General features: G+C 36.4%; 1 protein-coding gene across 1 annotated transcript in view; it reads left to right on the top strand.

The window, feature by feature from the left end:
• Positions 1 to 232: 232 nt before the first annotated feature.
• MYO1B (myosin IB) overlaps positions 233 to 12262 on the top strand; it is a 134056-nt gene continuing 122026 nt past the window's right edge. Inside the window, exon 1 of the mRNA XM_062578395.1 lies at positions 233 to 293. The gene's annotated coding sequence lies outside the window, so the exon portion shown is untranslated. The remainder of the gene's footprint in view (positions 294 to 12262) is intronic.

A 12262-nucleotide genomic window follows, 5' to 3' on the forward strand; every position in this document is an offset into this window, starting at 1 on the left:
TTCAGGCAGCAATCTGCATTGTTTGTTTCTCTTGAGTATATTTTGGTCATAGATATTTTTGAAAGTCAATTTTAAAATCGCATGGATAGATTTGAAAGGAATAGAGCAGTTTCTGTTAATTTTATCTTACAAATTTCTATTGCAGAGTGAATTACCACAGGTACAGAACTTCTTGGAAACATGTTGTGGAATGAGTACAGCACATCTCAACAGGAAAGGTGGTGTGAATACATCATGGCTTTGGTATTTGATGCTTTGGGCGAAGACTGCAAGACCAGGAAAAATAATCAGCTGTAAGTAATATCTGCACTTAGTCACCAAGCCTGGTAATGTCTGTATAGGCACATACCACTGCCTACATTTATGTATTTTGCAAAGAATTGAGCAAGGCAATGAATATGGCTAGTTTTAGTCAGACATTTTCAGTTGTAGCTAGATCTCTGAAGAGCTGATCTTACTGAAACCTTAGTTGAGATTGAACCTCAGATTTTTTTCATGTAATGAAACAAAAATAGCTGAAGACTAGTGAGCTAGGAGTGCCCCCTCAACACCTTTATTGTTGACTAAAATGTTCTGCTCAAATTTTCAAGGATTAGGGCTGCTCAAGATACTGAGTTCTGCCAATGTGCAAATGACTGTGGCACCTCATGAGCTCCTTGCAAACCTAACTGTATCTCTAGACTGTGACTTGCCTTTCAATGTGACCTGTAGCCACAAAGATGGTATTGTGCATTGTTTCTTAAATATTATGCTGTGCCCAATGGCTTGAGTCATGGCAGTGCAATAATTAGGTCACGTCAAGTCCAATGGCTTAAAAACAGATTTGCAAATCCCTGATAACACTTGTGTTCAGCCTTGCTGACTCTTACTGCTTCCAAGTTCAGTGGTGGCTGATCTCTGTTCCCAACCATCCTTCTTCCTTCCCTCACTGAACAACTGAAAGCTTTTAATCCATACACATGGCAGTGTTAGAAACTACTGCTAGCTTTACTGTCCCTTGAAGCTGTGTCAACGACAAGTCTCTGCAGTTCAAGATTTGTAGAGAGAAGTCTACTGTAAAGCTGGCCTCAGCTAACTCATCTCCAAACACCTTTCCCAGTATTCATTGCTTATCTGAAAGCTAATACTTGTGCTAGGCCCCATTCAGACACTATTCTATGGGTTTCTGTTTGAGATTGCTCTTACTTGAGATTCCCTGTTTTTTTTATCTGCCTCTCAGTTCCACAAGTGCTTGTAACTAAAGGCCAACACAGTGGTACCATTCAGGTGCTGTCCTCTTCCTTAAACATCACTGTGGTTTGCAGATGATCTGCATGTCAATGCCTGAATTTCAGAAAGATTTTGCATATCTGTTTTGCTACAGCCTTAGTATTTATTTAGATTCTTATTCCATATTAAAAACAAGAATGCATTTTATCTTCTTCTACCAGGAAAAGATGATTGAATGTGTGACTTTCCATTTATTAATAACTCTTCTTATGACAGATATTGCTGTGAAAATCTTATTACAGTTGATCAGAAAAGTAAACGAGTAGATTTGCAGTCCAGAGATGTATGCTCTGGGTGTTCTGCTGTTATTTTTAGAATATTTTGTTCTTATTTTAATTAAGCTCCCTGATCAATTTTAGAAGAAAATAATATACTGTGATCTATGATAAAACACTGAAAATGAGGATAAGAAATTGTCTCACTCAATAAGCAAAAGGAAAACTCAGCTGCTCAGCCTGCCATGTGTGTTGCAATATGCTAAATGCAAAGGATAGTGTGAGTAGAAAAATATTCTGCATTTTGAACTACTGTTATGTTTCTTTTAGAGAGACTTGAAGTGCAAATCAGCTCACTAGTTCATGAAATGAAGAGTAAAGCTGAAGTATCATTTGTCTTTTCTAAGGAAAGAGATAAGATTATGCTATTAAAAAAAATCTGTCATCAGTTCATCCTAAAAAAAATGTAATATAAGCCTTCTGCTGCCCAAATGTGAAGAACCATATAGAAATGTTGGAATTGCTTGCATGTGAGAATGCATGCGTGTAGTGTGTATGTTTCTGCTAAAACTTCCCCCAGCTTTCTGCTGTCTGTATTCCTGTACAGTTCTAGAAGAAGCTGTACGTATAGATTCAGAGCTAAGGGAATTTACAATTAAAAACACTTTTACTGATTTATGGCATTGCAACTTTTGATCAAGATGCATTACATCTCAGCAAGGCTATAACTTTTTGATTGGTAATTGGATAAATGCAGAATTTACAAGGATTATTTCTTTGTTTTCGTAATGCCTTGCATGTTTGTCAGGCTGCCTTCTATTTACTGTAGAATGCTTTTGAAATTTGCACCAGTAGTGGCCTGAATTTGGTTCTTGAGCTCACAGAAACAAGGTTTCCTTTGTTTTCAGGTGATGTAAAGATACCTCTGTTTGGTCCACCAGCAAGATCTTACATCTAATAAAAAATAAAAGTTCTCCAGTTTTACAAGGGTATATATTTTAAGACGTTTTGTAAAATTAAGAAAAACTGTGAAGGAAATTGAGCTTAATTGCATTGCCATGTTGAGGATGGACTGACTCATGAGTGATAATATTTCAGACATGTATGATGAAGCAGTACTCAGATATAGTTGTAATACAAGCACAGATGATCCTGTTGGGATAGAGATGATGTGATTTTCTCCCAGTAAGTGAGACATTTAAATGGAGTCTCTTTTAAGGAATATATAGCACCAGAGAATACTGCAGATGTGAAGTGAATATTCTCACAGCTCATCCCAAGTAATGGTTCTTCAGTGATACACTGATGCACTGATTTATGTAACTTGCCATCAGATGACATAAATTCTTTGACAGCTCTTAACTACACTGAAGCAAATATTCTTGGGATAGGTTGTCGAATTGGAGCCAGCTGGTTAATCAGGTGTAACATGAGGTTTTGACATGATTTACTGCCTGCTGGTAGCTTGTACTGGGACTGTATTGTCCTTCTGTACGTACTCTATAATAGGTTTAAGCTGTCCTTGGACAAGGTCCTATTGTAAACAAGCTGTCTGGCTTATCTAGGATATCCTGTAATAATATATTAATAAAAACTGAAACTGAAATCACTGTAAAGAATCCTATTCCTACTATTTCAGCTTCCCAAACTACTCTCACCTGTAAAGTATAGTATATGCTCTTAACTCTTGCTGTGCTGATACTTTATTGATGCCTGCTAGTTTTGTAGTACTTGTTTCAAAACTGGTAAATCATCACATTCCAATTCTACTAGCTGGGTTTATGTGAATTCTTTCCTACTTGGATTTACACAATACAGAAATTACCACTGAAATAAAGCTTATTTTCAAGGGGCCAAATAACTTCATTAGCACTTCTTTTATTTAACGTCCCTTAATACAGTCCTAGCTTACTCAGTCTATGGAGTGACTTATGAGGTAGTGCTTATGTGCCTAAAGCACTAAAAAGTGCTTTAAAAATGAGACAGCTTGTGTTTGGAATTAGTTTTCGGTGTGTTCATCATAGCCAGGAGTTAATAGGCTTTGCTATTGTATCTTGACCTTATATGAGGTATAATTTTTAGAAAGACATTCTAAAAGGCATCATCAGACATCGTTCATTGAGGGCAAAATCTAGTAGATTATCTAGCTTAGAGAGATGCAGAAAATGCAAGTTCTTGCAGAATTAGATGTCATTCCTTTAAACTGAGAGATGTACCCTGGCAGGTTTAGACATGCAGACTTTATTGAAGAAGATGCCAAAAGATGCATACTGAGACTCCTTTCAGAGAAATCACTGAATTTTATAGGCAGTAAATCAATATTCCTCGAAGCCTCTCAATATCAGTAGCAGTCCATGTTGGTAGTCATCAGTACCTACCAAGAGCAAAATCGGTCGAAGGCTTAAAGCTAGAGATGCTGCTTGAGATTGAGAGGTATCAATGCCTGTTGATAGGGTTTGATATCAATAGGCATCGATACCCATCAATAAGTATGGAAATCAACTCGCATTCATGTCTCTTGACATTGGGAGGTATCGATATCAATATTGGTTGATGCCTACCAATAGAAAATTGGACAAGGCCAAAAGCTATTGATGCCTCTTCAGATTGAGATATATCAAAGTCTATCGATAGAGATTGTTATCTATAGATATTATTCCATACCAATATGTATGGAAATTGATAGTCATCAAGGCCTCTCGATATTGGGAATGGCCAATGTTGATGGTCACTGATGCATACTGAGAGCAAAAACAGTTCAAGAGCAAAAGCTTGAGATGCCATTTGAGATCGAGAGCTATTGCTGGTTATTGGCAGGGATGGTATCAATAGTTATTGATGACTATAGATTCCTATTGATAGCTATGGAAATTTATAGACATTGATAGGGATTGATCCCTATGCATGTCTATTGCTAGCAATACATATGGAAATCGATACTTCTCAAGGCCTTTCAATATTAATAATAGTCAATGTTGATAGTCTTCATTGTCTATCAAGGGTAAATCAGTCCAAGACCAAAAGTTATGGATGTCTCTCTAGATCAAGAGATGTTGATGCCAGTTGCCGGGGATCGATAGCTATCAATATCAGTCCCTATTGATAGGTATGGAAATCAATTGGCATTGTTGCCTCTTTGATATTGGGAGGTATCAATGTTGATATTGAACAATTCCTACAGATAGCAAAATCAGACCAAGACTGAAAGCTATAGATGCTTCTTGAGATCAAGACATATCAAATCCTATTGACAGGGATCATTATTGATAGATGGATAGGTATACTCCGTAGCAAAATGTATGGAAATCAGTAGTCATCGAGGCCTCTCGATACTGAGACCGATTAATGTTGATAGTCATTGATGCCTACTGAAAGCAAAATTGGTCCATGACTGATTGATGCTGCTCAAGATTGAAAGGTATCTAAACCTGTCAATATGTGATTGATATACGATATTGATGTATGATATATAGATCAATGCCCCTCAGTATCAGGAGGTATCAATGTTGATATCGTTCAATGCCAACCAATAGCAAAAATAGACTGAGACCAAAAGCTATAGATGAGTCTTGAGATTGAGAAGTATCAATACCTATTGATAGTTATCAATAACTATAAATATTGATTGATATTGATAGGCAGAGGGTGAGATGTTTGGGAGATAGTTACCTACAGGAAAGGTCCTTGTCTTTCTAACCTGTCTGCTTTTGCTGGAGGAGCTGTGCTTCTGCTGGAGGGACTTTACTGTCTGCAAAGATTATTCCTAAAGGTTAAGCACAGTGATGTTTTGGAGAGGTTCTGGTTCATCCCTGTATTCTGATGGTCCAGCCTTGAAGCTCTTGCAGAGTACAAATTCTAAGGAATATCAGTACCAAAATTTTAGCAGGATCTCAGAGGAATCCCCAGGCAGTTCTAGAGGAAACACATGATTCCGCAGATTGAACTCCCCTCTGCTCATTTTGATTAAAAACAAGCTTGTGAAATCCTTCCATTTGTTAATTAATACACGATTTGAATGAAATCCAGACATTACAATCTTATTACGAATGTTCCTATAGATGGTATCCATACTTTAATTGATTAATTAATTAATTAATTAATTGGAGTGCAGCTGTTAAAGGCCATTAAAAAGTGACTTGAGGGCCTGAAGGTAAGCTTGGGATGAACTGTAAATTCATACAGCAGATCTCCGTGGTTTTCATTACAAGTATTTCCGATTTCTGCTTGGCACAGTTCTGCTGAATGTCCTTATTTCAGATATTCTGATTACACTAATCTTTCATATACTTCTAAAAATTGGCTGCACAGCGAGTGATCAGATATTGATATAATCTAATAATTGAAGAGTGAATATTGGAAAACTTGAATGAGAAGAATAAATCCTTCAAATAGATGTTTTCAGCATAACAATTGGTTTAAAACTTGTCATAAAAAAAAAGAAAAAGAAGATTAATGATTTTTGGTTTATGTTACAAAAGAAAGCCTGAAAACTTCTTGCTTGATTCCTAAATTATAAATATATGTTGTCTTTGTTCTGGAAAATTTTTGTCTCTGAATGACTCTAGTGGTTGTACTATTTAAAGGTTCAGTGCAGTTTGGAGAACTTTTTAGCAGCACTGAAGAGAGAAATACTGAGGGTGCAAATTTAAGTTTGAAATAGGGTTGCAAACAAACCTTTTGATATATAGAAGTATGAGTTCCTTGTTACATTTTTTTTCTTGTTCTGAGTAATTTAAAGCTCTTATGATAAACTTAAAAAGATTGGTGGGAGGGGGTTTCTAGGCTTTGGTAACAAAAGTGAAATTTTTATGTCAAGAAAGCAAAGTTAGGCATCTGAGGCAATGTGTTCACTACCTTAAAAAAAGGTATGTTTTTGTAGTGGTTGATTCCAGAGAATTATTTCACTTTAAAACACCTTAGATAACTGAATTTAGTTACCTCATTTTAAGAGCTCAGTGAAACAATGCACAGCTGCTTACTTCGACTAACAGCTTGAGCCAGAAATTATGTTTGTATGTGACTTAGGAGAAAAGGAAGAGATGTAATGTTGATATTGATCTCAAATGTTTATGCTGAGGTAAAAGCTATTTCTGACTCCTCTCTGCAAAGATGTTATGAAATAGCAGATAAGCTGCTGTGAAACAGTTTTTGATGATGAAGACAGTTGCAGAAGGAAGAGATTTCAGACTGTTTAAATCATACAGGCCTTGCAAATCCAGCAACTCATAGGTATTTTGGAGAACTTTGAGTAAGTCCACAAAGCACTTTGTCGAGTAAGAATGAGTAATTTTGAGATGGTAGAGAGCAGGAGGCAACTGAAAATTTCAAAAAGCCTGAAAATGGTAATAACTGGCAATTTCTGGGACCTTCTCTATAAATTACATATATTTGCGGTCTTCTGGTTACTTGCACTTGAAAAGAAATAGTCAAAAAAAATTGTGATGGAAAACACAATCCTTAAGTTTATAGAAATATTTTATTTTTAAAAAGTCCAGCTTTATTTCTTTTGATTCTTATGAATAGGACCAGTTTCAATGGCTGTAGAAGAACCTATTCAGTAAAAGGTGACTGCTTATAAGTGAGAAGGGGGGGGAGGAATATGATTTTGTAAATTAGTATGTGCCTTTTTTGTTCACTTGTATATTCTGTTTTTTAACAACTTGTTGAAAACACAAGGTATAGAAACTAATTCTTACAATATTACTATCTTTAACAACAATGAAGGCAATCATGTAACTCTGCATGTAAGCGAGTGTCAATGGCTGTTGAGGAAAAAATAAGGACAAATTACCAGTTTTTAATATGTGAAACTGTCACCTTCCCACGACACATTTCTATTTATTTTTATTTCCTCTGCTCTTGTCTGTACTAGCTTATACATGGGTTTCACAACATATTTCTAACAAGGTAAAACTGTATGTTTTCTCACAGATATAAAAGGTGACGAACTATGGCCTTCAGAATGCTGTTTACTACCTCAAATGTGATAGTCATGATAGCCATGTGTTGCAAAACATTTTGCCCAAACTTGTCTCTAAATTTTTCATTGACATAGTTCAAATTTATCATTTGTCGTTTGTTTTCCTCTGTAAGCCAATGAGACTCAGGAGGGAGTCATGGCAGAAGCTTAAGGCTTATCATATAATACATATTTAAACTGCATGCCTTTTGTATCCAATAAAAGCATCAGGGAGTAATGAAAGCATTTTAATGGATTTCTATGTTCGTGATTCACAGTGGAACCATGAATCATTAGAGATAGTCTGAAAATTGAGTAATCGTGCTAAATAGTGGTAGTCTATATGATTAAGCATATTTTTTCTCTGTATATGAAAAATTACTTGGTTAACATGAAAGAAAATGGAACTAATCAATTAAGGATGAATGGTATTATCATTTTCCCCACTATATTTCTGTACTGGAGAAGATAAATGATAATGCTATTCAGAATCAGTTTGGCAAATACTGAATTAGGTCCAAAGACCAAATCTATGTTTCCCAAGCCAGTGTGCTTTCTTTCTTTTTTTCTGAAACACTGAAGCCATTCTACAATGTGATTTTACAATGCATACAAGTTGCTTATAAGTCCTCTTTTCGCATTTATTCCTAATTTAGTATTAGTGATAAGTAGTGTTTTCCTATAAATACATTCAATAATAAGTATCACAGTAAGGCAAGCATTTATTTATTAGAAGTTAAGGCAAAAAGACAGGTTAGATCATGTGGGAGATCTCTTAGTCTGTAGAACAATTACTCAACAAAGCCATGCTACTTAGCACATTGAAATAAATTAGATTGTAAAAAAGTGCCGGGTGTACAATAGTGGGCTGTCTTGCCCATGAGCTGTTCTAGGTGACTACACAGTTTTTGATCTCTAGATTATGCAGCTAAAACTAAGAGCAGAGTTCAGTCTGCAGGCAGAACTTGGAAGTGTTTCAGTAAAGCAATTTAGAATATCCTTAGTGTGAAATAACATCATTCAATACTTCTATTAATTCTTTTAACAAACTTAACATATTGACCTGACTTAGGATCCCTGTAAGATTTGTCTAAGGAGGAATTGTAGGAAGCTTCTCCTACCATTGATCTTTCTCCATTGAGGAGTTCAGGAATCATGTTATAGGCTGCATAAAGAGGGTTTCTCATATCACATGTCTTGTATATATTGCCTGTGTCTTATCCACAGAGTCACATAGCATGATTGTAAAAATGCTTTCATCTGAGTTATCCCAAGTCTTCCACCAAATTAACAAAACGTAAGCTTTGAAAATTTGTGATTCCTCTAACTTTCTGGCCACAAGTTCATTGAAGCATTGTCAGGGCAGCAATGTTCTCTAATTCAGAACATATGACTAGAAAGCTACTATTTAATAATGCTGACAAATACAGAATTCATAGGTGATATGTCAGCATATGGATCATTGCCATCCCTGACAAAAACCGTGCTTATGACTTGTAGCTCACTTCTTTTCTTTCAGTGCTGAGAGGCCTAATGTCTCCCTTTCTAATAAGGCTCCTTTTCTTTGTGCCAGCACTGGCAATCAGCCTTAATCAGGCTAAGTTTCATACTTTTCCTTGAAGGTCCTCTACAATGCTAGAAGGAGACATAAAGAGTATTCAGTACAGATGGAAATCAGATGTGGTGCTCCATGCAACAGACAGTTGGGTTATTAACTCATTAAAAAAAATGTTTCTTCAAAATAGCAGAATGAACAGACATGTCTAAACTATTAGAAACTGATCAGGCTGCAAAGAAACTCACGTTTTCTTGTAAAGTGATAATTGTTTCCTACAGAGGCCATATGGAGCTTGACAGGAATTGCTGAAATGGTGTTAGACATGAGCTCTTCTTAACTGATCATGAAATTGGTTAATGACTTCTCCTCCATGCTGAAGATAGCAGCTACAGTGAAGCACACATGGCTGATGATGCTATGAATGCTTTACCTGTGGTTGTAACTGCTCATCTGAGCGATGACATAAAAATGTCTCACAATTCTCTAGCGCAAAATGCAGTAGATGCCTTTGGGCAGGGCTTAGCCAATGACTTTCAATTCTTAGTAAAACATCATGAGACTTGCAAAAGATGCATGGCTTGCAGAATTTAAGAGCTGTAGAAATACAAGATTTAATATGCAGTATTACTATGAATTTACTGTTTTAGGGCATGAGGAGAATTTTGTTTAATTACTACTGTGCATAATCTTTTCAATTTTCCTGATCTACTTTCAAAACTAGAAAATGCTATTCCCCTCCCTCCCCGATCATTCAAGACATTTTGATTGTTAAAACAGATTTTGTATAATTTCTTAGCCTGGCAATGTCCCCTCTGAGTATCTGCTTTAATTATATTGAAACAAGTTGTGATTTAACTGGCTTAAAATTTTAAAGCCTGGAAGCCAGTAGCAACGTACTTGGCTGCTGTCTCACTCTAGTCCTGACAAAGCAGAAAACGCCTTGGGCTATCCACTTCCAATTTTGTTGGGTGTCAAACCTTAAAACAAGAGATACAGAATCCAGTGTTAGGTCTGAGTTACTGCTGGCTTACAGACCCAGTTATCCGTACATGTCCCTTCCCCTCACCAAAAATAGTGTATGGAAGTTCCAGATTAAAAAAAACAAAACAAAACAACAAAAAAACCTTGCTTGTATTAGCAATGAGAACAGAAGAGGTCTGAGTAGGCCCTGTACAAAAATGTTACTGTGGTGAGTATTACACCTTGCAACTACTGTTTCCAGCTGTAGCTGGATCTTTTATTATAATTCTTGTCTTTATAGTTACATTATACAGGGTAACTTATTTTGTTTACTCAGGAAAGACATATGTTTGGCATCCTGTGGAGCTGGAATAGGTAATATACCCTCTTTGAGAGGAAGAGTACACTGCAGAAAGTGAATATTATTTATTCTAGCTCTGTAAGAAGACAATATTTGACACATCTCTTGTACAAATAAGTTACTATTGGTTACTGTTATTTTGAAATAGTCTATAGCCACCTGGTTAGCCAAGAAAGGGGGGGAAAAGGTGGATGTGCAGCTGAAAATTCCTTAATGCAGGAAATGAAGGGACAAGAGCAGACAGGCAGAATTCCTCTTCCTTTCTCTCTCTCCTCCTCTCTCTCTCTCTCTTCCTCTCTCTCTCTCTCCTATCTGTCTCTCTTCGTATCTCTGTCTTCCCTTTTCCCTTTTTCTTTAGCATGCCTTTAGTTTATTCTTGAACAGTAGTGCCAAATGAAACTACACTGAACTACAATGAACTACACTGTTGGCAATATCAAAAGTTATTCAAAGGTAGTATAGAAGCTTCCATCCATAGGCCAGTGACTGTAACTGGTAAATGTTATCGCAAGTTTAAAAGGTCAGCTGATGTCTAGTAGCAGACTGTGCATTTCTCTTTTCCTCTCTCATTCTACTTACATTTCTGTGGATCCTTTAGGAAATGATAATTTGAGGAGTCCGGTTTCCTCAGCTGTGTCAAAATCTCCAGCTGATGAGGACAGGCAAGCATGTTTAACTGATACTTGGGTGTTCTTGTGTTTGGATTTCAATGCAAAGCTGACTTTCACCCTCTGAAGCAGTGGTGGCATCCCACTCTGGCCGTGATCTCTGGGCTTCAAGAAGCTTGACATGCTGTGTGCTTTTTCTGAAGGACTGAGACAAAATTATTCCAAACAAAATTCCTGTGAAACAGGCATGTCCTTTGAGATACCCATGTAACATGCGAAGAAAGGCAATCATGTTGACAATGGCACTTTCATCACATCATAGCATTTTTGCAACAGAATATTGCAGCTGTAGACTACTGGAATAATCAAAAAGTAACAAACTAATCAAAGAATGAAATGAATGTGTTTTATTTTAGCTGTCTGATCTGATTGGAGTATATAAATTTACCTCATAAGAAGTAAAGAGAATAGTTCTTCAGTACTCTTCTGAAAGGTTTGTGTTTAAAACTGATATGATACTTAGTTTCTATTTTTAAATACGGCTTTTAATTTGAAATTCTTCATTCCCAACATATAAAAGGAATAGCCAAAACCATAGCTACTATTAGCACAACCATTTCTGTTTGTATTTTTACTTTTGGCATTAAGATTCAGCATTTTTTCCTAGCTTTTAGTTGCAAGAACCAAAACCACAAAATAAAAGCCTTCTAGAGTAAGGATGTGCTTTCCTGTTTTCCTGTAAGATTCCAGGACAGTTTGCTTTAGTTGCTGGGTTTACAAGGACAGCCCAATAGTCAGGAAAGGCAGCTGAAGCAAAATTGCATCAAATCCTGAACATTTTGCTATCTGAAGTCCAGACCTCAAGTTCAGCCAACTCACTAAGGATAAGCTCATCCCTTTTGGCCAGACGAATGCTTAGCAAATAAAATCTAGCTGTTCAAAAGGCTGAGGACATGATAAACTCAGATCTTTAGCTGTATCACAATCTGTATTAAGTTGTTCATTAACACTGATAACCTTTAAAAGACATTGTTCCTTAGGTCTACTACACTGTCAGGTGAAAAACAGCAGAGTAATGAGGATTGATATCTTATCGTCTGTTCCAGAAAGGGCGCATTTGCCTCATGAGCTTTGAGATCTTAAAATGGCAATAGCTTGTTAGTGTTTGTGTGAAATACACAGAATTCTTTGCAGTGCTCATTCATTTGTCCGAGCCTGAGTCTGCTGGCATTTCTCACATGGAGAACATTATCTGTTCTTTAAACAAGAAAATGTAAATTAATGTCTTTTATAGGATATCCTTATTCAGCAGATTTCTTGCAGACTTAGTTC

The sequence above is a fragment of the Rhea pennata genome, chromosome 6 (assembly GCF_028389875.1).
Source record: "Rhea pennata isolate bPtePen1 chromosome 6, bPtePen1.pri, whole genome shotgun sequence".
Taxonomy (NCBI): domain Eukaryota; kingdom Metazoa; phylum Chordata; class Aves; order Rheiformes; family Rheidae; genus Rhea; species Rhea pennata.